This window comes from Hemitrygon akajei, chromosome 23 (assembly GCF_048418815.1).
Source record: "Hemitrygon akajei chromosome 23, sHemAka1.3, whole genome shotgun sequence".
In the NCBI taxonomy this organism is placed as follows: domain Eukaryota; kingdom Metazoa; phylum Chordata; class Chondrichthyes; order Myliobatiformes; family Dasyatidae; genus Hemitrygon; species Hemitrygon akajei.
The window spans coordinates 30,114,045-30,139,712 of record NC_133146.1 but is presented as its reverse complement, the minus strand read 5'-3'; the positions used below and the strand labels follow the sequence as shown (position 1 = coordinate 30,139,712).

General features: G+C 42.4%; 1 protein-coding gene across 2 annotated transcripts in view; it reads right to left on the bottom strand.

Moving 5' to 3' along the window:
- pcdh15b (protocadherin-related 15b) overlaps positions 1 to 25,668 on the bottom strand; it is a 1,734,278-nt gene that overhangs the window by 1,423,886 nt on the left and 284,724 nt on the right. The gene's annotated exons all lie outside the window — the stretch shown is intronic.

The following is a 25,668-nucleotide window of genomic DNA, read 5'->3' as shown; positions in this document are numbered from 1 at the left end:
TCTTCCCCTCTGTTATCAAATATCTGGATGGACAGTAAACCCATGAACACTACCTCACTGCCTTTTTTTCTATGCTTGCACTACTCATTTAACTTCTTTATATTTACAACAATTTAGTTTTTTTTAAATATGTATTGCAATGTACTGCTGCCAGATAACAACAAATTTCACAGCATCTGCCAGTGATATTAAACCTGATTCTGATGACTGTGAGGCTAAGCACAGTGCCAATGCCATATTTAAGCTGGCCGATGACACCACTGTCACTGGCCAAATCAAGGATGGTGACAAATTAGCAAATAGGAGTGAGATTAAAAATTTAGCTGAGTGGTGAAACAAAAAGAACAACTCACTCAAATGTCAGCAAGACCAAGGAGATGATTATTGATTTCAGGAGGAAACCAGAGATTCATGAGCAGTTCTCATCGGGGGAATCAGTAGCGGAGACGGTCAGCAACTTCAAATTCCTCGGTGTTATCATTTCAGAGGATCTTCTCTGGGTCTAGCACATATGTACCATTATGAAGAAAGCATGGCAGCACCTCTACTTTCTTATAATTTGCAAAGATTTGGCACGTCATCCAAAATTTTAACCAACTTCTATAGGTGTGAGGTGGAGAGTATACTGACCGGTTGCATCTCAACTTGGTATGGAAATGCCTATGTTCTTGTGTGTAAAAGCTTACAAAAAGTAATGAGTATGGCCCAGACCATCATGGATAATGCCCTCCCAACCACTGAGCACATCTACATGAAATGCTGTTGAAGGAAAGCAGCATCAAGAACCCTCACCGTTCATGGTCATGCTCTCTTCTTACTGCTGCCATCAGGAAGGTTGTACAGGTGACTCAGGACCACACTACCAGGTTCAGAAACAGTTATTACGCCTTTACCATCTGGGTCTTGAACCAGAGGGGATCAACTTCATTCACCCCATCACTGAACTGCTTGCACTAAACTGGACTCACTTTCAAGGACTCTTCATCTCATATTCTTGATTTTTATTGCTTGTGTACTATTATTGTTTCTCCTTTTTCTGTATTTGCAGTTTGATATGGTTGTTGTCTGCCCTGTTGGGTATGGTCTTTCACTGAATGCATTGTGTCTCTTGTACTTACTGTGATTGCACGCAAGAAAGGGAATCTCAGGGATGGATATGGTGACATTTACGTACTTTGGGTATAAATTATTTTGAATTTTGAACTTTAAAGTATGAAACTGGATTAGACATTGGCTTCATGGGAGAAAGCAAAGAGTGTTAATAGATGGTTGCCTTTCTGATTGATGGGGTGCCGCAAGGATTGGGACTGGGTACACTGTTGTTTGTCATCTACCTTAACAATTTGTATGATAATGTGGTCAATTAATGGATCAGCAAATTTGTGGATGAGACCAAGATTGGGAGTGTAGTGGACAGTGAGACAGACTATCAAAGTTTGCAGTGAGATCTGAACCAGCTGGAAAAATCAGTTGAAAAATGGCAGATACCATTTAATGCAGATATGTTTGAAGTGTTACACTTTCGGAGGACAAACAAGGGTGGAACTTACATAGTAAATGATAGGGTACTGTGGAATGCTATAGAACAGAGGGATCTGGAAATACAGATCCATAATTCCTTGAAAATGATCACAGCTACAAAAGGTCATAAAAAGAGTTTTTGGCACATTGGCTTTCATAATTCAACGTACCGAGTGCAAGTGTTGGGATGCAATTGTACAAGACAATGGAGAGGCCTAACTTGGAGGAATGTGTGTAGTTCTGATTACATCCTCAGGGTGATGAGACTGGAAGAAGGCGAATGTCAAGCCACTGTTCAAAAAAGGATGGAGGCAAAAGGCACGTAACTTTAGGCCAGTTGGTTTAACATCTGTAAAGAAATAGATCCATCAAGCAGACGCAGTATGTATTCAGCGAAAGCAGGTCCTGTTTGATGAACTTACTGGAGTTCTTTGAGGATATAACGTGCAGTAGACAGAGGGAAATAGGTGGACATTATTTACTTGGATTTCCAGAAGGCGTTCAATAAGTTGCCACATAAAAGACTTATCCATAACATAAGGATGCATAGAGATTGGGGTGATGTATTAGCATAGATAGAGGATCAGTTAACCAATAGAAAGCAGAACTTTAGGATACATGGGTGTTTCTCTGCTTGACAATCAGCGGTGAGTGATATGTTGCAGGGATTGGTGCTGGACTCGCAACAGTTCACAATATACATTAACAAGGAAACCAAATGTAGTGTATCTAAGTTTGCTGATTACACTAAATTGAGTGGAAAAGCAAATCTTGCAGAGGATGTGGAAAGTCTGCAGAGATATATAGATAGATTAAGTGAGTGGGTAAGGGTCTGGCAGAAGGGGTACAATGTTGGTAAATGTGAGGTCATCCACTTTGGAAGGGAAAATGGAAGATCAGATTATTATTTAAATGGTAAAAGATTGCATCATGCTGCTGTGCAGAAGGACTTGGGAGTGCTTGAGCATGCATCACAAGAGTGTGGTTGCAGGTGCAGCAAGCTATTAAGAAGGCAATTGGTTTGTTGGCCTTCATTGCTAGAGGGATTGAATTTAAGAGCAGAGAGGTTATGCTGCAACTGTACAGGGTACTGGTGAGGCCACATCTGGAGTACTGCATGCAGATCTGGTCTTACTTGAGGAAGCATGTACTGGCTTTGGAGGTTCACCAGGTTGATTCCAGAGATAAGGGGATTAGACTGTGAGGAGAGATTGAACCACCTAGAATTCAGAAGAATGAGAGGAGATCTTATAGAAACATTAAACTATGAAGGGGATAGATAAGATAGAGGCAGGAAAGTTGTTTCCACTGGTAGGTGAGACTAGAACTAGGGGGCATAGTTTCAAGATTTGGGGGAGTAAATTTAGGAAGGACTGCTTTTCCCAAAGAATGGTGAAAATGTGGAATCCTACCCAATGAAGCAGTGGAGGCTACTTCAGTAAATATTTTTAAGACAAGGTTGGATAGATTTTTGCATAGTAGGGGAATTAAGGGTTATGGGGGAAAGGCAGGTAGGTGAAGATGAGTCCATAGTTAGATCAGCCATATCTTACTGAATGGCAGATAAGGCTTGGCAGGTCAGATGGCCTATTCCTGCTCCTATTTCTTATGTTCTTTATCAGTAAGACTGAAAGAGTGCAAAGAAAATTTACAAGTATGCTGCCGGGATTTGAGGACCTCAGTTATCGGGGAAGATTAAATAAGTTAAGACTGTATTCTGTAAAGTGTAGGAGAATGAGGGGAGATTTGATAGATGTATACAAAATTATGAGCAGTATAGACAGGGTAAGTTGCAAGTAACTTTTTTCCATGAAGTTTGGATGAGAGGCTACATTAATGTCTGGTATGGGGTGGGAGGGGGTAGGGGGTGCTACTGCACAGGACTGTAAGAAGCTACAGAAAGTTATAAAATTAGTCAGCTCAAGTAGTGTTGCCTCAGAAAGTTGAAGTCTATTATGAAGTATCCTGTTCACCCAGGGCATGCCCTCTTCTCATTGTTACTGTCAGGAACTAGGTACAGAAGCCTGAAGGCACACACTCAGCGATTCATGAAAACAGCTTCTTCCCCTCTGCCATATGGTTCCTAAATAGACATTGAACCCATGAACATTACCACACTTTTTGAAAATATATATAATTTCTGTTTTTGCACTATTTTAATATACTCAATATATATGTACTTACTCTAATTGATATACTTCTGAATGCTTTTTATTTTCCATATTATTATGTATTCCATTGAACTGCTGCTAAGTTAATAAATTTCATAACACATGTTGGTGATAATAAACCTGATTCTGACTAAGCACTACAGATCATGGGTTAAGTGTGAAGGGTGAAATGTTTAAGGGGAACATAAAGGGAATTTCTACACTCAAAAGGTAGTGAGAGTGTTGAATGAGCTGCTAGAAGAAGTAGGGGATGCAAGTTTGATATCAACATGTAAGTGAAATTTGGTTAGGTACGTGTACGGGAGGGATATGGAAGCTATGGTCCATGTGCAGGTTAATGGAACTAAGCAGTGTAATAGTTCAGCATAGACCAGATAGACTGAAGGGCCTGGTTCTGTGCAGTAATGTTCCCTGACTGTATGACTCTGTACCATCAAACACACACAAATGCTGGAAATCCAAGCAGCACATACAAAATGCTGGAGGAACTCAGCAGGCAGGCAGCATCTACGGAAAAGAGTAAACAGTCAATGTTTTGGGCCAAGACCCTTCATCAGGACTTTCCATTGGTTACCTTACAATCACCTTACAGAAAAAACTGTTTTAAATGCTAGGCTTATTTATAGGAATTAGTAATCTATACATTAAAATGCATGCACATACTTTGGTGGTACCAGACTATAACCATGCTCTGAGGAGTTCCTCTAGCGATTTGTGTGGCTGGAAGTTTGAATTCCATGAACTGCAACTATCTTTACAGGCAGCACAAAGGCATAGTGCTTCGAAGCGCCAGAAAATCAGCTTCAATCCTAATCTCACATGCTGTCTGTGTAGAGTTTGCATATTCTCCCTCAGATCACTTGATGTTTTTGGGTGCAGCAGCTACTTCTCACATCCCAATGACATGCTAATTGATAAATAATTGGCTACTATAAACTATGCTTAGTATAGATGGGGAGAATTGATTGGCATGTGGGAGCGAGAGTAGATCACAGGGAATAAGTGGAGGAGTGGGATTGACAAGATTGGTCTAGGAGCTAACATCATAAATAGCCTCCTTTAATGTCATACGAAGAGATTGAAAAATTATGAGATTGAGAGATAAATCAAAATCAGATTTATTATCACTAAAACATGACATGAAATTTGTTTTTATGCAGCAGCAGTAGAGTGCAAATCAAAATTATAAATTATAATAAATAATTTATAATAGCACAATGATTAGAGTACTGCTATTATACTTTACAACAGCATAATGATTAGAGTAACGCTATTACAGAACCAGCAATACAGGTTCAATTTCACCACTGTAAGGAGTATGTACATTCTTTCCATGACCATGAGGGTTTCCTCTGGGTGTTTCAGTTTCTTCCCACATTCCAAAGAAATATGGGCTATTAGGTTAATTGGTCACATGGTTGAGACTGGTCAGCCATTGACCCAGAAGGGTTGGTCATTGTGCTGGATCTCTAAATAAAAAAAAGTGAAAGAGGAATAACAAAATCGTGTTCATGAGCCATTCAAAAATCTGCTGGCGAAGTGATAGTAGTTATTCCTAAAACACTGAGTGTGGGTCTTTAGACCCTTGTACCTCCTCCCCAATGGTCGTAATGATAACAGGGCCTATCTTGGTTGTGAAGGGTCCTTAATGATGGATATCACTCTCTTAAGGCTCTGTATCTTGAAGACATCATTGACAGTGCAGAGGATTGTTCCCATGATGGGGCCGGCAGAGCCTACAATCTTTTGCAGCCTCTTCTAATCCCATGAAGTGGAGCTTCCATACCAGGCAGTGATGCAACCAGTCAGAGTGCTGTACATCTGTAGAAATTTGCTGGAGTCTCTGGTGACATACCAAGTCTCTTCAAATTCCTAATTAAGTCGAGCTGCTGGCATGCTTTCTTTGTGACTACATCAATCTGTTGGTCCGAGGATAGACCCTCTGAGATGCTGATGCCCAACAACTTGAAGCTGCTCACTCCTCAATGAGAGCTGGTGTGTGTTCTCCCAACAACCCCTTCCTAAAGTCCACAATCAACTCCTTGGTCTCACTGACATTGAGTGCAAGGTTAGTTTTGCGACACCACTTAACCAGCTGATCTATTTCATTCCTGTACACCTCCTCGTCACCATTTGATATCTGCCACAAGAGAATTATAGACAGCATTTATGATGTGCTGAGTCACATAGTCACAAGTGAGGAGAGAGTAAAGCAGTGGGCCAAGCGTGTATCCTTGAGGTGTACCTGTGTTGACTGTCAGTGAGAAAACAATGTTATCACTAACCCCTACTGACTGTGGTTTCCTGATGAGAAGTCGAGGATTCAGGTGCAAAGGAAGGTACAGAAGCCCAGATTTTAAAAGTTGTTGATTAGTAATGAGGGGGTAATGGTTTTGAACACCAAGTTAAATTCTGCAATGTGCCAGGATAGTCTTTGGTTGAATGAAGCAAGGAGAATTTGAGGATCAAAACCTCAGACCTGACAGAAAAGTAATTGTTTATTGAGCAGCAGTGATAGCTTCCTTCCTATATGCTTGTGAGATCATGAATGTCAACAACAAAGATGAAGGCACTGGAAAATAATGCCATTACAAATTCCTCTGAAATAACTGGAAAAAGGATAGGCAAAGCTACCTTGCTGTTTTCTCCTGGGCCAACATTCCTAGACATGAGAATTCAATCACACTTAGACATGTTGTTTAAATACCAATATCCGGCAGTTGAGACAGAAAAAGATTGTGCCGATACTGGAGATCCCGAGTGACACACACAAAATGCTAAACAACCTCAGCAACTCAAACAACATCTATGGAAAGGAAAAAAAAAGTCTTATGTTTTAGTCCAAGATTCTTCATCGGAATTGGGAATCTCTAGTCCATGATTTCTGGGTAGAGAAGGACCTATCAGAATGGTACATAGAACCTTCTGTCCATACATAATAAGCACAACTAATACATGCATGAATGGTGGAACAAGCACACAACCTCATGAGCCCACCAGCTGTTAATTACCTCCCTGCCCCACCTGTGCAGAAGTCTGTGGTACCCACATTTACCTCATCTGGCACCTTAGAATATGAACAAAAAGCTTGGCTGCCAGGGGCTGTCTTGGAAGAAATACGTTTCCCTTTTTAATAGAAAAGCAGAAATTGTTGGAAATACTCAATGGGTCAGATGGTATACAGTATGTAAAGACATGAACAGAGGTAATGTTTCAGGTTGGTGCTCTTTACATTATTTGACTTTTCAAATATTATTGCAAATCACAGTAATGGATCAAAGAAAATTAACAGTATAAAATGTTTGGCACAATAGCCATCATAAAAGAACACCCAACCTTTACCCTTCCCACTAGGTCTGTGTTCCTGCAGGTTTTAGCTCTTCAACTACGCATCCAAGTACCCTTTAAAGTATATTGAATATTTTTGCCTCTGCCACCTTTCCGACGACTAAATCCCATGGCCCAAGTATCCTCAAAGTAAAAATATTTTCTTCTTTATATCATTTCTAAAACTAGTTCTATCATCTGTGGAAAAAATCAGTACAGTGTTGGTCTTTTGTTCCAACCAATCTACAATTTTTATATTGCATAATTTTTCATTATGCATTAACATGATTTTAAAAGCTTTTTAAAAGGTAATGTTGACCTAAGACAAAACAATTGATCAAAACAAAAAAAGAAACAAAAGTTTTGTTAAAATAGGATATGTATTGAACAAAAATTTGAAGTGAAAGGAGTGGGTTGACTAAATGAGTGGATGAAAATGCAAATTTTGAAGTGATAAAGCAATATGATTGCATCATTGTAATCTGGGTATGCATCTTACTGATGTGAACACTTCCTCACAAAGAAAGGTAAGTGCTCTGGTTGTAAGCTAATTCAATCAGGGCATGCCTGGGGCAAACAGTCCTGATCCAACCGGGAAAACTATAGTGGAATCATGTACTTTTCATCCCAGAATACAACACAGGCCAACTTTTTTGAATTTCTGCCATTTTTTCTAAGTATAGTTGAACTTCAGAATGAAATTATTTTTAACAGTTATAAACATTTAGAAAATAAAACTGACTGACAATGTGTACACTAGCAGGCCAGCCCTTTTTCTAAATTGAATTGCTGGGGGCTTCAAATCATACCTTGATAGCAAGCAAAGCATGTCAAACAGCAGAAAGAACATCACTGAGTTTTATGTGGAACTATTATTCAGGGAAGTACTTAACAGTCTGATAGCCTTCAGACCTCAGAGCTATTGCCTTCTGTATTCACAATATCACTTCAAATGCCAAGCACAGCAATTCAAGGGTCACCGGGGCACCGCTCTTGCTGGAATCCTAGTTTGCTCTGAATCAGCTTTTCAGAATATTGCAATATGTGCAACTGGTATCTCTGCTATACATCCAGCCTGTTGAGTGGTAGGAAGAGATGCTTTGAAACCTTCACAGAAAATGAATAAAAGGGACTGCAAGACAAAAAGCTCCTTGAGCTATTTTCATCTACTATCCCAGAACTTCACCTTTGGCAACACTTAAAATTATATGGGTGTTGATATGAGCAGTACAGCAATGTCCCTGAAGTGGTTATTGTGCAGGGAAAACACTTTTGTAGACCTATTCCACACCCTGACGATCCACTATAACTGTCATAGATTTTTTTTCTGTATTTTCTGGGATTTTCCTGATGACTTCTTTTGCTGCTTATAGTGGGTACTTGAGAAAATGAAGGACTGAAGAATTGATTCCCCACTGGCACCTTTCTCTTCTATGAAGATAAGAAGTTTGAAGACAGAAGCTGATAAATTGAAAGTACTTTCAAGAATCAAAAGGTGCTTCATGAAACTTGAGTAACAAGAAAAAAGAGCAAACCAATTCTACAGAATGACAAGGTACCCAAAGGTGCATAAAAGTCAATTTCGAGGTCATTGACATATGGACAAATACATGTATTCACAGGTGCAATGTAAAAAGTACTTGCAGCAGCATCATAGGCACATAGCATCATATAAACAACATTCACAAGAAACATAAAAAAGCACCTGCTACAAATCAAAGATTATTTCATAAAAATAGTTTCATTCTTATTGGTCACGTGAAATAGCACTGGGCTTATGTTGTACATTAATATCTGATGCCTTGGAAGATGTCATGTTATTTTCATCTTGCAGCAATCCACCATACCCGAACTGATAACTCAAATCTATTTCTTAGATATGGATGGCAGGGGAAATCAGTCAAGACTTACAATTTCAGCATGTCATCCAGACAGATAGTCCCATGTATGTGACAAAACACAAACAGCATTCTTAAATTTCATTCAATATATCTTGATGCATCCAATGAAGTATGCATGCATCATGCAATATGCATGAGCAACTGATTCTAGGATCACATTCTTAAATTTTCTCATAATAACAATGTGCAGAAACAGTTGTCATTTCCCCAGTTTGAAGATCCTCATTTGAAGGAAATAGTGATACTTAAGATGGATCAGCATCCTAAATGGGATAGATGAGCAACACATGCAGAAAATAATGGAGCACCCTTGAAATAGTGTCCACCAGCAGCAGAAGGAGAATTGCATAAAGGAGGAAGCCATCCAGCTTGTCGGCTAATCCTGGCTTTCAAAGCAACCTGCACATTGTGGAGCTTCTTTATTGCTTTAACGTTAGGGTCCATATCTCTGAAGTTTGGGTAATATTGGTTTAGAGTACAGGTGAAGGGGATTGAGTAGTTTTCTATTAATCTCACAGATCTATTCAAGTGAGATGCTCATTCAAGATGATGTGCAGTATTACAGCAAGCAGAACTGGGGGCAGTTACGCAGCAATGTTTTTCACTGAAAGTGAATTTGCTATAGACAATCATATTTCCCCACCTATTTCTTTGTGTCCTCTTTCCTTTCATATGTCCATGAATCCAACTACCATGCTCTCTTATCACTGTTGCCGTCAAGAAGAAGATACAGAAAATTCAAGACCCACACCACCAGGTTCAGGAACAGTTATTACCCCTCAATCATTAGGCTGTTGAACCAGAGGAGATAACTTCTCTCGTCCATCACTGAACTGTTCCCACAACCAATGGACTCAGTTTCAATATTTATTGCTTATTTGCTTATTATTATTGTTTTTTCCCTTCATAATTGCAATTTGTTGTCCTTTGCACATTGTTTGTTTCCCCAAACTGTTGGGAGAGGTCTTTCATTGATACTGTTGTGTTTTTGTATCTACTGTGAATGCCTGCAAGAAACAAATCTCATGGTTGAATATGGTGATACATATGCACTTTGATAGTAAATTTACTTTGAACTTTGAACCTCCTTCCATCCATCCACACTGGAAGTAATTTACTTCAGTGATTAATCTACATACCAACATGTCTTTATGATAGAGAAGAGTGAAACCTTCACAATCATATGGTGAACATAACTGAAATTCTGAAGCCTATTTGTTAACATGAAAAATTCCTCAGGTATTATCTTGTCCACAAAAAGTGAGATAAGTCTATTGTATGCTCTCAAACTCCCAACAAAAGCAGATTTAACAGTGCTGTCAAAAAGTCAAGGCAGCCACATTAAAACCTAACAAAGGCTCTGAAACAGACAGCAGTAATAATAAAGTTCCAAAATTCAGCTAGTACAACTTCTCTCATGAGAAGATATTACCAAGTGAACAGAGGAAAAATTTAGAGATTATTCTCAAAACCTCCTTGAAAAATAAACACTGCAACCCAACTAATTCCAGGTCATGGCTGTTGAAAGTCATTAAGAACATTTAAGAATAGCACCTGGTGCCACACTTCAGTTGCACACAGTGGCCCTACAGACTCAGCAAAAAAGCACCACTTCTCAAAATAATTGTCTGTCACCTTTCCCATCTCACACTAGACTCAGTAAACAGCAGAATGGAAGTCATCCTCAATGCAACTTGAAGAAGAATAACTTACCAATACCTTGCTCACAAATGCTCAGTTGTCATTTTGCAGGACCAAAAACAGACCAAAGGTGAAGTGAGAATGGTTTAGCTTCCATCCAAAAAATAATTGACTTAATGTGACATCAAATGTAAACTGAAGCCAACGGAAATTGGGGGAAAGGTTTTTCACTATCTGGCACCATTTACTGTGGAAAGAAATTTGGTTGTTGTTGTTATTATTGTTGTTGTAGCTCAGCTGCAGAACTTCAGGAGCGGTAAACCCATTGTCTCAGCTTGTTCCTGCCCCACCGAACTAATTTCGGCATATCTTGACACTGTTTTATCCGCCCTTGTTCAATCCCTTCTCACCTATGTTCGTGGCACTTTTCACGCTTTGAATTTTTCAATGATTTTAAGTTCCCTGGCCCCCACTGCTTTATTTTCATCATGGTTGTCCAGTACTTATATACCTCCACCCCCCACCAGGAAGGTCTCAAAGCTCTCTCCTTCTTTTTGGATTCCAGACCTAATCAGTTCCCCTCTAATACCACTCTCCTCCGTCTAGCGGAATTAATCCTTACTCTCAATAATTTCTCCTTTGGCTCCTCCCACTTCCTCCAAACCAAAGGTGTAGCCATGGGAACCCATATGGGTCCCAGCTATGCCTGCTTTTTTGTTGGCTTTGTGGAACAATCCATGGTCCAAGCCTATATGGGTATCCGTCCCCCTCTTTTCCTTTGCTACATCGACAACTGCATTGGCGCTGCCTCCTGCACACATGACGAGCTCGTTGACTTCATTAACTTTGCCTCCAACTTTCACCCTGCCCTCAAATTTACCTGATCCATTTCTGAGAACTCCCTCACCGACTATCTATATTGCATTACAGCATGACCATCACCAAGATTCCACCATCAATTTTCTGGAAAGTCACTGTTTACCAGAATTTAAAATGGACTAATCACCTAAATAATGCAGGCAAAAGACTAGGCCAGAGCCTGAGTATCCTACAGCAAGTCAATTGCCTCTATTTCACTTACAGAAAATTAATACCCAAACCTTTGTTACTGATTAAAAATCACAGTCAGTATTACAAGAAAGATACTAGCATAGATAGAAGATTGGCTGATTGGTTGGATTCATTATCTTGAATTTTTGGCATGCTGTTAGTGTCTTCCACAGTGAAGACTGACACAAAATACTTACCAAGTTTCTCTGCCATTAATACCTCTGCAGTCTCATTTTCCAATGGACTGATACCTATTTTTAATTTTTATATATATGTAAACACTTCTGGCATCCTTGTACTTTATTGATTAGCTTATATTTTCTCTCCTTATGGCTTTTTAATTGCCTTCTTGTAGCGGTGTGCTACACGCAGCGCTGCAATAACGAGACGGAGTCGGTGAGCTGCAGTTACAAAAGAGGTTTATTCAAACTTTGCGGCCTCGCTTTAAAGCCTTCCTGATCCCGCCCTCCCCGGGTGGGAATGCTGTAGGGGGCATGTATTCACAGTCCAGTCCCGCTTTTCCCCTTGCTGGTGAAGCAGGCTTGGCGCCCTCTTTGGGACCGGCCTCAATGCCGGCGCGCGCCGCTTTGTGAGCCGGTTCGAGTGTGCTAGGAAGTGGGTCGCCACATAACCCCCCCCCCCAGAACCGGCGATACACCCCCCAATGTTCACAGTCTGGGTCGGACTCTGTTTGGGAGGTCTGGCTCTGCGCCGTGGTGCCTGAATCTCGACCGGCTGCGCCAAGTCCACATGGGCCGGTTTGAGTTGGTCCACCGTGATAACCTCCTCTTTCCCCCCAACGTCCAGCACGAATGTGGGCCTGTTGTTTCTGATCACCGTAAACGGCCCCTCGTAGGGCCGCTGTAGCGGTGCCCAATGTCTGTCCCGCCGTACAAAAACGAACTTACAGTTTTGCAGGTCTTTGGGTACGCAGGTCGGGTTCTACCCATGCTGTGAAGTGGGTATGGGGGCCAGGTTACCGAGCCTCTCGCGTAGTCTGCCCAGGACTGCTGCGGGTTCTTCCTCTTGACCCTTGGGGCTGGTATGAACTCTCCTGGGACGACCAGGGGTGCACCGTACACCAACTTGGCTGACAAGGTGTGCAGATCCTCTTTGGGTGCCGTGTGGATTCGGAGTAGGACCCGGGAAGCTCGTCCACCCAGTTAGGCCCTTTGAGGCGGGCCATGAGAGCCGACTTCAGGTGATGGTGGAAACCCTCCACTACTCCGTTCGACTGTGGGTGGTAGGCAGTTGTGTGTTGCAGCTGTGTCCCCAAAAGGCTGGCCATAGCTGACCACAGGCTGGAGGTGAACTGGGCGCCTCTGTTGGAGGTCATGTGGGCCGGTACACCAAAGTGAGATACCCAGGTGGCAATCAGTGCCCGGGCGCAAGATTCAGAGGTGCTGTCGGTGAGCGGGACCGCCTCTGCCCATCTTGTGAACCGGTCCATGATAGTCAGGAGGTGTCGCGCTCCTCGCAACACTGGCAGGGGGCCCACGATATCCACATGAATGTGGTCGAAACGCCGGTGGGTGGGGTGGAACTGCTGCAGCAGAGCTTTGGTGTGTCGCTGCACCTTGGCTGTTTGGCAGTGCATGCACGTTCTGGCCCATTCACTGACCTGCTTGCGGAGTCCGTGCCAAATGAACTTGCTGGCTACCGTCCGGATGGTTGTCCTGATGGAGGGGTGCACTAAGTTGTGACGGGGCAGGGTTGGCCGGTGGTGACATCACAGAGTAGGGTCCTCTCACCTGGGCCTACGGGGAGGTCCTGGAGCTGCAAACCGGAGACTGCGGTTCTGTAACTAGGGATCTCCTCGTCTGCCTGCTGCGCCTCCACCAGTGCTTCGTAGTCTACCCTCTGGGACAGGGCTTGGATGTTAGGCCGGGAGAGGGCATCTGCCACGACATTGTCCTTTCCCGAGACATGCCGGACATCCATCGTGTATTCAGAGATGTAGGACAGATGTCCCTGCAGGCGGGACGACCAGGGATCGGATGCTTTCGTGAACGCAAAGGTAAGCAGTTTGTGGTCCGTGAAAGCGGTGAAGGGCCTACCTTCTAAGAAGTACCTGAAATGCCGGATTGCCAGGTATAGCGCCAACAGTTCCCGGTCGAAAGCTCTGTATTTGAGCTCGAGTGGTCGTAGGTGTTTGCTGAAAAACGCCAAGGGTTGCCAGCGACCCTCGATGAGTTGTTCCAGCACTCCACCGACTGCTGTGTTGGATGCGTCCACTGTGAGGGCAGTAGGGACGTCCGTTCTGGGGTGCACTAGCATCCTGGCGTTTGCCAAGGCTTCTTTGGTTTTAATGAAAGCAGCGGCAGACTCCTCGTCCCAGGTAATGTCCTTGCCCTTACCCGACGTCAGGGCATTCGGGCAGCTGAAGGGAGGAAGCGGTGGTAGAAATTCACCATACCCATGAATTCCTGAAGGCCTTTGATTGTGTTGGGTCAGGGGAAATGGCGGGCCACGTCTACCTTGGCGGGCAGAGGGGTTGCTCTGTCTTTAGAAATCCTGTGGCCCAGGAAGTCGATGGTATCGAGCCCGAACTCGCATTTGGCCGAGTTGATTGTCAGGCCATATTCATTCAGTCGGGCGTAGAGTTGACAGATGTGGGACAGATGCTCCTGACAAATGCTGCTGGCTATCAGGATGTCGTCCAAATAGATGAAAGCAAGGTCCAGGTCACGTCCCACCGCATCCATTAACCACTGAAACGTCTGTGCAGCATTCTTTAGGCCGAACGGCATGCGGAGGAACTCGAAAATGCAATGGGATTTGATGGTATCCCCAGATGAGGTCTACCTTGGAGAAGATCCATGCACCGTGCAGGTTTGCTGCAAAGTCCTGAATGTGCAGCACAGGGTAGCGGTCCAGTGTTGTAGACTCATTCAGCCTGCGGTAGTCGCTGCATGGTCTCCAGCCCCTGGTTGCTTTGGACACCATGTGCAGGGGGGGAGGCCCATGGGCTGTCAGACCACCGGATGATCCCCAATTCCTCCATCCTCTTGAACTTCTCCTTCGCCAGCCGGAGCTTGTCCGGGGGAAGCCTTCGTGCACGGGCGTGGAGGGGTGGTCCTTGTGTCGGGATGTGGTGCTGTACACCGTGTCTGGGCATGGCTGCCATGAACTGCGGTGCCAGAACCGATGGGAAATCCGCCAGGACTCTGGTGAAGTCCTTGTCGGACAGCGTGATGGAGTCTAGGTGTGGGGCTGGCAACTGGGCTTCACCCAGGGAGAACATTTGAAGGGTTAGGTCTCAGCGTGGACCAGTCTCTTCCTGGGCAGGTCGACCAGTAGGCTGTGAGCTCGCAAAAAATCCGCTCCCAGGAGCGGTTGGGCTACGGCGGCCAATGTGAAGTCCCACGTGAACCGGCTGGAGCTGAAATGTAGCCGCACCATACAGGTGCCGTAGGTCCTTACTGTGCTGCCGTTCGCGGCCCTCAGGGTGAGACCCTGTTCTCTGTTGCGGGTGTCGTAACTCGTTGGAGGTAAGACGCTGATCTCGGCTCCGGTGTCGACCAAAAAGCGGCATCCCAACTGCTTGTCCCAGACATACAGGAGGCTATCCTGATGGCCAGCCACCGTAGTCATCAGCGGCAGCTGGCCCTGGCGTTTCCCAGGAACTTGCAGGGCGAGCTACAGTGGCGGGCTTCTGCGCCCCACCGCTGGTGGTAGAAGCACCATTGTTCGTTGGTCTCCTCACCCCTGCCTCTGGGGTTAGCGGGCTCTGCGGCCGGGCCTGGTCTGGTTTGCTGCTGGGAGCGTGGCCTGGTGATCTGTGCGACGGACGCCCCACTCTCCTACTTGGCTTTCCACAGCACGTCCGCCCGGGCCGCCACCTTCCGGGGGTCGCTGAAATCCGCGTCGGACAGCAGCAAGTGTATGACCTCGGGCAGCTGCTCCAGGAATGCCTGCTCAAACACGAGGCAGGGCTTGTGACCTCCGGCCACGGACAGCATCTCATTCATCAAAGCCAACGGTGGCCTGTCCCCCAAACCATCCAGGTGCAGTAAGCGGGCAGCTCGCTCGCGCCGTGAGAGTCCAAAAGTCCTTATGAGCAAGGCTTTGGATTCTGTGTATTTGCCGTCCGCTGGAGGTGATTGTATGAACTCCTCAACCTGGGCGGCTGTCTCCTGGTCGAGGGAGCTCACCACATAGTAGTAACATGTGGCATCCGAGGTTATCTGCCAAATGTGGAATTGGGCTTCTGCTTGCTGGAACCATAGGTGAGGTCGCAGCGTCCAGAAGCTTGGCAGTTTTATCGAAACTGCATGAACAGATGCGGTGTCGTTCATCTCCAGTCCAAATATCGTTTGGGCCGTCGGGGTCACTAATTGCGGCGGTGTGCTACACGCAGCACTGAAATAATGACACGGAGTTGGTGAGCTGCAGTTACAAAAAAGGTTTATTCAAACTTCGCAGCCTCGCTTTAAAGCCTTCCTGATCCTGCCCTCCCCGGGTGGGAATGCTGTAGGGGGCGCATATTCATAGTCCCATCCCGTGCGCAGGCTTTTCCCCTTGCTGGTGAAGCAAGCTTGCTGCCCTCTTTGGGACCGGCCTCAATGCCAGCGCGCGCCGCTTTGTGAGCTGGTTCCAGTGCGCTGGGAAGTGGGTCGCCACATTCTGTTCATGTTTAAAAGCTTCCCACTGACTTTGGTAAAACTATATTCCCTCTCTTTGCCTTTTATACTGTTTTTGACTCCCTTGACAGCCATGGTTCAATCATCCTCTCTTTAGAATACTTCATCTTTGGGACGTACTGTATCTATCCTCTGCCTTCTGAATTGCCCCCAGAAACTCCAGCCATTACTGTTTTTCTGTCATCCCTGATAGACTTCCCTTCCAGTCAACTTTGGTCAGCTCCTTTCTCATGCCATTGTAATTCCCTTTACTCCATCATACTACTCATACATCTGATTTTATCTTCTCCCTCTCAAACTGCAGAGCGAAGTCTCTTCATTATGATCCTTTACCTTAAGCTCCCAAATCAAATATGAATCATTGCACAACACTCAATCCAGAATTGCTTTTTTCTTAGTGGGTTCAACCTCAAGCTGCTCTAAAAAGCCACGTCATAGGCATTCTACAAATTTCCTCTCTTTGAACCTAGCACCAACCTGATTTTTCCAATCTACCTGCATATTGAAATTCCCCATGACTATTGTAACATTGCCTTTTTTACATGCCTTTTCTATCTCTCGTTGTAATTTGCATCTCACATCCTGGATACCATTCAGAGGCCTGTATATAACACCCATTATGATCTTTTTACCCTTGCAGTTTCTTCATTCTACCTGCAAGGATTCCGTGTCTTCCAATCCTATGTCAACTCCTTCTAAGGATTTGATTTTATTTTTTTACCAACAGAGCCACCCCAGACCCTTTGCCTACCTGTCTTTCGATACACTGAGTATCTTTCAATGTTAAACTCCCAATTGTGAGCTTCTTTCAGCCTGGACTCAGTTATGCCGACAACATTGTAACTGTCAGTCTCAAACTATGATTCAAGAAGGGTCATCACCATATCCTTAAGTAAAATTTAGGGAGATGGCCACATTCATGAATGAACAATTAAAGTAAGTAGTCTATAGCAAAGGAAATTATTTAACGTTTTCCATCCTCTTCCAATGCATTTATTACCCCGATGGTCTTATCAAGAATATCATTGACACGACTTTTAATCTTTGCCTCTATGGGGCACATTCCAACAAAGCCCACTCTTCTGCAGAAATGTACATGATTTAAATCAGATGACCTATGGGCAAAATGTTTTAATTTTCAGTAGGTAAGTTCAACGATGCATTTTCGTAATTGTATGTAATTCAATTGCAATTATTCCTTACTGACTCCTTTTTGCCTGAGATTCCTCTGAAGCTTTGAACAGTTGTAATGAAGCTGCTGTTCTGAACAATCATGTCTGATTGCACCTCTTTTGTTCCTATAGTCTGCTGGATCCAGTTCAGAATCCCTTTTGGGGCACAAATGTTAATCACACAACAGTCCATATCCCTTTAAATTCTTTTTGCAGTTTACTTTTATGCCTGGTTTTTGTTGTCAGGAAACTCTGGTGAATTTAATTTCCTCACTCCTTTATATTGCTTATATAAGCTGAATAAAGCAAAGACTGATACACTGTTTCTTGTGACACTTCACAAGTTACACTCTACAGGCTTGAAAATTACTTGTTTCTCCAGAGCCAATCCTCTGTCCACTCTAACATATTACCATGTGTATTATCCGCAATGTCAGGAAAGAGGGAGACAGAAAACACAAAACTATAAGCCTGTTATCCTAAGATTTGCCATTTGGAAAAATCCTGGGATCTATTAATACTGAAGTATAGGACATTAAGAAAATCATAAAACAATCAGAGCGAATGAAGATAATTTCTGCCAAATTTCTTTGTGTATATTTAATATATAACAAGCAAGGTGAATAAAGATGTTTTAGCAGTTTTACTGTACTTTAGGATTTCATCCCAAAAGCCAAATACAAAACCCTCCAAAATCTGAAATCTATTTGAGCGCTGACATGACACCACAAATGGAAAATTCCACAGGTGATGGAAAGGTTCCCAGGCAATGAACCATTCTCATGCATAAAATCATTAAAAAAATAAAACTACCTTCAAAGTATATGTAAAAGCTGTATGTGTAATGTAAATAGATCTCAATTTTAGACTTGGGTCTCTTCCCCAAGATATCTCATTATATAGATGCAAACATTCCAAAATACAAAACATTTCCAACACCAAAAATTTTGGATAAGGGGTGCTAAACCTGAATTTGTATTTTCAAATAGCATTAGTTAAAACAAATAGCCATTTGGGGGTAGTATATTAATACAGATGGAGAATGAGTCAGTTAACATAACAAGCATGAGTTAATGACATAGGTGAATTTAGCAAGACTTATGTAGCCAATTGTGCTGATGATATAACAACAGGTGGAAAGTAATTTATCTAAGTGACTTAGAATTTGTTCTATGTGATATAAATAGTTTAGTGAGTGGATAAAAATTAGCACATGCTCGAAAACACAAGGTTATCCACTTTGGTAGGACGAAGAGAAAAGCATATTGTTGCTAAAAATGTAGAATACCGCTGTAAAGAGCTGGATATCCTCATACATCTAATACAGAATTTCAGCATACAATATAGCAAGCAATTTAGAAAATCAATGAATATTAGATTGTGCTCTAAAGGGAATGGGTATGAAAAAGAGAAATCTTGTTAGAACTATATAGATAAAAACAAAACCTACAGTACTTTGTACAGCTTTGGTCATTTTCAAGGAAGGGGATGCTTGCTTTGGAGACACCTCAGAAAATTTCAGTCAGAGGACTTCAAGGATCAAAATGTTATGAAGGAAGTTTGAACAGGTTGGATTTATATCCATTAGGAATTTAAAAAGCAACTTATAAGATTCTGAGAAGTCCTGCACTGTTGTAAAGATATTTCCCCTTGTACGTTATCAGAAATTAAAGGGCATGGCTTAAGGAAAAAAAAAGGTTGCTTCTTTAAGTAAGAGGAGGATCTTTATCTCTCAGGGGGATATTGATACAATAGAGAGCAGAGGGATGATGAATTATTGAATATGGGGGAATGACAAATTATTGAATATATTAAAGGCTTAAGCAGACAGCATATTGGGCCAGGGGAACCAAGAACTAACAGGGGGGAAATTGGAATTGAGGTCAACATCAGATTAATCATGATCTTAGTGAATGGTAGAAACACAACAATGTACTCTAATTGATAAAATGTTATAGCTTTTAGTAGAGTGGATCTGTTGGCTGACTCATCATTCCATCAGTCAACTGTTCATCAATCCCTTACTCTCTGCCCATACGCAACACCCTCTTTTTTCAACCCTCTCCAGCAATGACATTTCCATTCAATGGAAAAAAAGGCAGTAAAACTGGAGATCAAATTTTGACAAAGTGATTTACTAAGAAAGGAAATTTAGAGACATTTATGGCAAGAAAGACCGATGAGTCTCAGGAAGTGTTGTTTCCGCTTGGCAAACAAGATTAAGTAGATCTGACACCAACACTAAAATTTTTCGTCTTCAACCTGGTCAAAGTGAAAGCAAACACATGATTTTGCAATATACAGTGCAGAAAAATAAACCCCACGTAGAATAAAATTGCAAGGGCTCATCTATTTCAAGGACATTTTTTCACAAGTTATGACAATCTGAGGTACAAGAACTATGCATTTTTTGGATTAGAAAAGCAACTTTCATACATATTGTTCCGTATTATACAATTGGATCCATTTAGGTAACAGGTAACAATAGTAGTGACACAGATAATTTTTAAAATTGACAAAATCTAGCACCTTCTTCCGTTAGCAATACTTGAACATCTAGAAGTAGTCTGAGCTGGAAAATGCAACTAGTGAGCTATAAATTTTCTAGATTATGATGCCTTTAATAAGTCAAGTTTTTTTCTTGCAGATAAGTCAAGCTTTTCAAAAATGATAGCATCAAATGGAACAATGGCATCTGAGACACGAAATTTGACTCTAGTTAGAAGCAAATTTTGCATCAGTTGGTACTCTAAGATACAAGGTTTTGAAAAGAAGATCATCTTTGGACAGGTAGGGATTTACATGAATGGTCATATATTTCTCCAGTTTGCAGATAGTCTCACCCTTAAATAATACCAAACATGGTAATATTCAAGATATATACAACATTACACATGAAAACAGACTTGATATCTTTTCCGGCAACCTGATAGTTCATTTACAGCCTTTACAAATTTTTGTTTTTCAAAATTTTACTTGGCTTACATCAAATGATGACACAAAGCTGGGTGGCAGTGTGAAATGTCAGGAGGATGTTATGAGAATGCAGGGTGACTTGGACAGGTTGGGTGAGTGGACAAATGTATGACAGATGCAGTTTAATGTGGATAAATGTGAGGTTATCCACTTTGGTAGCAAAAACAGGAAGGCAGATTACTATCTAAATGGAGTCAAGTTAGGAAAAGGGGATGTACAACGAGATCTAGTTGTTCTCGTACATCAGTCAATGAAAGCAAGCATGCAGGTACAGCAGGCAGTGAAGAAAGCTAATGGCATGCTGGCTTTTATAACAAGAGGAATTGAGTATAGGAGTAAAGAGGTTCTTCTGCAGCTGAGCAGGGCCCTGGTGAGACCCCACCTGGAGAATTGTGTGCAGTTTTGGTCTCCAAATTTGAGGAAGGACGTTCTTGCTATTGAGGGAGTGCAGCGTAGGTTCACAAGGTTAATTCCCGGAATGGCGGGACTGTCATATGTCGAAAGATTGGAGCGACTGGGCTTGTATACACTGGAATTTAGAAGGATGATAGGGGATCTGATTGAAACATATAAAATTATTAAGGGATTGGACACACTGTTGGCAGGAAGCATGTTCCCACTGATGGGTGAGTCCAGAACTAGAGGTCACAGTTTAAGAATAAGGGGTAGGCCATTTAGAACAGATGCGGAAAAACTTTTTCACCCAGAGAGTGGTGGATATGTGGAATGCTCTGCCCCAGAAGGCAGTGGAGGCCAAGTCTCTGGATGCATTCAAGAGAGAGTTAGATAGAGCTCTTATAGATAGCGGAGTCAAGGGATATGGGGAGAGGGAAGGAACGGGGTACTGATTGTGTATAATCAGCCCTGATCACAGTGAATGGCAGTGCTGGCTGGAAGGGCCGAATTGCCTACTCCTGCACCTACTGTCTATTGTCTATTATCCTTCTCAATTGAGTTATGTACTCAAAACACCCAACAGGGAAAAACCATAACTGGAAAATTACTGGCATATCTAGACATGGAATCTTAGTTTCCAGAAGTTAATGTGTTAGTAATAATTAGAGCTGTTAGAATAGATTCCATTTGACAGACAGCTCTATGAAAGCATTGGCATCCTTTGGTATTAAGAAACTTCATACTGGTTGTACAAATATGCAAATGCACTAATTCAATGGAAGGATTATGTTCATTCAGTAGTAACTTTACAGTAGTTTGTTCAGATCAATTTAGTTTAGAAGCAGAACAACCATATAAAACTCATGATGTCCTGTCATGTAATTTTGAAAGGCTCTGCAGAGAAGATGGTTCCCCTCCTGGGAAAGTCACAAATTAAGGGACAGACTAAGGGATTTTCATTTAAGAAGCAAATAACAAGGAACTTCACTGTTCAGTTTTCTGATTCATTGTGATTCTAAGTGCTTGAGAATTCTGGATGCTGAGTCATTGTATATATACAGACTGACAAGTAGAGTTTTAAAGCAAGGGTCAATCTGGCACACAGACATGTTCTAAAGAGTCTCGAATTAATTTCTCAAACAGGAGGAAATCTGCAGATGTTGGAAATTCAAGCAACACACACAAAATGCTGGTGGAACGCAGCAGGCCAGGCAGCATCTACAGGAAGAAGCACAGTCGACGGTTCGGGCCAAGACCCTTCGTCAGGACGAACTGAAGGAAAAGGCAGTAAGAGATTTGAAAGTGGGAGGGGGAGGGGGAGAACTAAAATGATAGGAGAAGACAGGAGGGGCAAGGATGAAGCCAAGAGCTTGAAAGTTGATTGGCAAAAGGGATACAGAGCTGGAGAAGGAAAAGGATCATGGGACGGGAGGCCTAGAGAGAAAGAAAGGGGGAGGGGAACACCAGAGGGAGATGGAGAGCAGGCAAGGAGTGATTGTGAGAGGGGCAGAGAGAGAAAAAAAGAGAAGGGAGGAGAAAGATAGATACATAAATAAATAAGGGATGGGGTAAGAAGGGGAGGAGGGGCATTAATGGAAGTTAGAGAAATCAATGTTCATGCCATCAGGTTGGAGGTTACCCAGATGGAATATAAGGTGCTGTTCCTCCATCCTGAGTGTGGCTTCATCTTGACAGTAGAGGGGGCCATGGATAGACGTATCAGAATGGGAATGGGACTTGGAATTAAAATGTGTGGCCACTGGGAGATCCTGCTTTCTCTAGTGGACAGAGCGTAGGTTTCAGCAAAACAGTCTCCCAGTCTGTGTCGGGTCTCCCCAATATATAAAAGGCTGCACCGGGAGCACTGGACACAGTATATCACACCAGCCGACTCACAGGTGAAGTGTTGCCTCACCTGGAAGGACAGTCTGGGACCCTGAATGGTGGTAAGGGAGGAAGTGTAAGGGCAGGTGTAGCACTTAATTTGCTTACAAGGATAAGGGCCAGGAGGGAGATCGGTGGGAAGGGATGGGGGGGAACAAATGGACAAGGGAGTTGCGTAGTGAGCGATCCCAGCGGAAAGCAGAAAGAGAGGGGGGAGGGAGAGATGTGCTAGGTGAAGGGATCCCGTTGGAGGTAGCGGAAGTTACGGAGAACTAATTTCTGCTACTTCCTATTGTACGCAATTGAAAGTTGATAGGGAGAGGCAAGTTGAAAGGGAAATGTTGTACAAGAGCAGTTAATATTCTAACCATTATGACCCTGAATCACCATGATAACTTCACGCACCTCAAAACTAAACTACAACACAACCCATAACCCATAGACCCACTTTCAAGGACTATATTTGCCCAGCTTATATTCTTTTCAACATTTGTTTTCTTTATCAGTCTTTGGGTGTAGTTCTTCATTGATTCTACTGTACTTCTTTGAATGCCTGTAAGAAAGTGAATCTCAGGGTAGTGTGTGGTGACATACATGATAAATTTACTTTGAACTTTGAAATGTATAAGTAGGTGTTGTGCAGTCTGTTTGTGAGATGTTGCCAACAGTGTTGGCAAGCTGTCAGATGTAGTTGCGAGGCTTGCAACAGTGCAAAGCAAGTGAACGTTTGGTGTCAACTTGCGACATCAGTCCCGAACTAGGTGAGAATGAGGATGGTTTGCCCAGGTTGATACAAAAGTAGGTAGGATGTGGACTGAAGGTTTATTTAACTGCCAGTCCAGTCTTGTGAATCTTTCTTCTTCTAGAAATGTTTTATCCAAGGATCCTGGTACTAACTGGCACAGCTATCAGCTGACATGATCTTTTAAACATAATTCTAAAACCACCCCAAGTATTTAACACTTTGTTTGGTTCAATAACAAAGAGAACTCATTATAATTGATACAACAATCATAACTGTTGTTTATAATAGTGTGTACTCCTCACACATTAATGCAGAATAAGAATCCTAAATAAGCCAGCAAACAGTACTTCTGTCGCATGAAAATGGTGACCGCACAATGGGTAAGTTACTAGACAAGGAACCCAAAACCTGGAAGAACAGGATAGATTGATTAGATTTATTTGTCACATGTACGTGAAAACATACAGTAGAAGCATTGTTTTGTGTCAAATTCAAATCAGCAAGCTAGTGCTGAGCAGCTGACAAATGTCACCATGCTTCTGGCACCGACTCACTAACTTTAACTGTGTGTCTTTGCAATGTAGCAGGAAACCCACGCAGCCAAGGGAAAAAGTACAAACGCCTTACAGACAGCAGCAGGAATTGAATTGCTATCTTACAACCAGCACAGTACAGCGAATGTGCTAACTACCACACTACTATGAGTTCCAAACCTTTCAATACTGTCATAAATTTTAAATTTTGTTAATAACCTGGAATAAGGTGTTGGTGTTACAACAGAACTATATTATTGTATAAACTCATTAGGTTATTTCACAAATGACCTGACCTGACCTTACCTTGACTTGGTCTAACCAAGCAGAGTCCACTGCCAAGAAGGCCCACCAGCACCTTTACTTCCTGAGAAAGCTGAAGAAATTTGGCCTGTCCCCTACAACCCTCACTAATTTTTATAGATGCACCGTAGAAAGCATTCTTCTAGGGTGCATCACAACCTGGCATGGAAGTTGTCCTGTCCAAGACCGGAAGAAGCTGCAGAAGATCGTGTACATAGCCCAGCACATCACACAAACCAATCTTCCATCCTTGGACTCACTTTACACCGCACGCTGTCGGAGCAGTGCTGCCAGGATAATCAAGGACACAACCCACCCAGCCAACACACTTTTTGTCCCTCTTCTCTCCGGGAGAAGGTTCAGGAGCTTGAAGATTCATACGGCCAGATTTGGGAACAGCTTCTTTCCAACTGTGATAAGACTGCTGAACAGATCCTGACCCGGATCTGGGCCGTACCTTCCAAGTATCCAGACCTGACTTGCACTACCTTACTTTCCATTTTCTATTTTCTAATTATGATTTATAATTTAAATTTTTATTATATTTACTTTGATTTGTACTTCAGGGAGTGCGAAGCACAGAATCAAATATCGCTGTGATGATTGTACGCTCTAGTATCAATTGTTTGGTGACAATAAATTAAGTAAGTAAGTTTTCTTTAACAAAAGAAATCTGCAATCCTTACCCAATTAGTCCAATATGTGATTTCAGACTCCCATCAATGGGTTCTCTGAAAATGACTAGCTAGCTTGCACAAAGGCAACAAGAATTAAAGAAATGATACTCCCATTTTTGGTTACTGGCAAAACCAGTATAAATTTCTCACTGTTTGGACCAAGCACCAGATGCAGAGCACAATTATTGATTAAAATTTCATTTACTTTACAATATTATAAATTATCCTTCAGAAGTCAACCTAACCTTTGTGAGTTAGCCCAGCGGTACTGTTCAATAATTTATTCAAATATTGTTTAACAATTACAACTGTACAATTGTCTCCAGAGAGAAACACAACATCTCATTTGGATATTCAATTTATAGCATACTCAACTAAATATTCAATTAATAATGATTGCTCCTTAGAAGAACAGGACCTGAGATTTCATTGGCTTAAAAGATATATTGGAATCAGGTGCAATACATTTAGTTTCACAACATGTTTAATTCATGTGACCATATGCCATGGCTATGTAGACATTTGGTGTACACGAACAAAAGAATATAAATTATTATAGATTATTCTTATTACATCATTGCCATGAATAAAGTCGCTTGAAGGTTTAGTAGGTGTACAATGCCCAAACTTTCAAAAGGCATCTGATGAGAGAACCAAAGGAAATTGTTCATCAAAATCTAAAGCCTAGTGTTTTCATCAGGTTGTATTATATCAAGTTTTTCTTTACA